Consider the following 1,238-nt stretch of genomic DNA (forward strand, 5'->3'; position numbering starts at 1 on the left):
GCCGCGGGCGCTGGCTGTCGCGCGGCAGCGTTTCCGAGCAAAAGCGCTTTCACGAGGTTGTTGTTAAGCTTCTCAAGGTCCGAGTTGCAGCTGCGGATCTGCGCCTGCATCTTGCGCTTCATTTGGGCGTCGCCGCCCTTGGCCTCTTGGTCGAGGATGCGCAGATAGCGCTCGACCTCTTCGATGCGGTGGCGGGCATCGCGCTCGAGCTGGTCGCGCCGGGATGCGTTGGCGCTCGGCATCTCCTTGATGATGGCCATCGCCTCGGTCCGCAGCTCCTTGAACGTCTCATAGTACTCTTGGAACGACTCGGTCATGCTGCTGCACTGCTGCTCGCCGCTCGGAAGAAGTCAGAGTGCTGGCATGGCGCATGATGCCATTGGTTAAAAGGCGGGAGAACGAAGAGACTTTGACCAATCAAAACGCGAAATATATGGGAAAATCCAGCCGACTAAAAATTCACAAATATAATATACATCCTGGACTTGGCTCCATGGGCGCACAATATTGCTGCAACGCGGTACGGAGACGGACACTACTAGATGTACAGGTCGGAGAAGTCACTAGCTAACAGAGTCTTCTAATGTGATGAGGTTCCCAACCTGAAGGGTGTTGTCTCCGTTGCCATCTCTCTGGGCAAGATCCAAAGTACTATAGTATCTTTTTGAGAAAGCATTGTGGACATGGCGTCGGTCGACATCCATTTGAGTAAAGTATACTACTTGCAATGCGGAACTCAAAACTCAAGCTCAAAATCTCGGTCCATGCATCCCGCAATGAGCGCGGTGGCACACCACGTGCTATGGCAGTCGTAGCTCCTCTTACAACAAGACGATGGACATTAAAGGCATGTGTGCAGTGCTGCAATATTACGGTTAAAGGACACCCCACACGTTCTTCATTTTGTCTACAAACCAGTAGACAATCCCTCCCACGAGGAGAAAGATGAGGAGCCAGAGACAGAAAATCTTGACGTTGTTCTTGCGCTTGAGGCTCTTGAGGTGCAGCGCGGCTTCTTGCACGTCGACGCGCGTCGCGTGCACATTGACCTGGGCCCGGCGCAACTGGTCGCCCTGTGTCGCGAGATTCTCGCCGACCCGAATCGCGACGCCACGCGTCTCTTCGATCGTTGTGATGGCGTCGTTCAAGACGGCGCCGGTGCGGTCGAGTCGGTCCTGGACCGTCACGGTCGTCGTGCCCGTGCTCCGCTCGTGGGCAGCGCCGACCAAGAGCGCTTT

Source organism: Saprolegnia parasitica, assembly GCF_000151545.1.
Source record: "Saprolegnia parasitica CBS 223.65 unplaced genomic scaffold supercont2.121, whole genome shotgun sequence".
Lineage (NCBI taxonomy): Eukaryota > Oomycota > Saprolegniomycetes > Saprolegniales > Saprolegniaceae > Saprolegnia > Saprolegnia parasitica.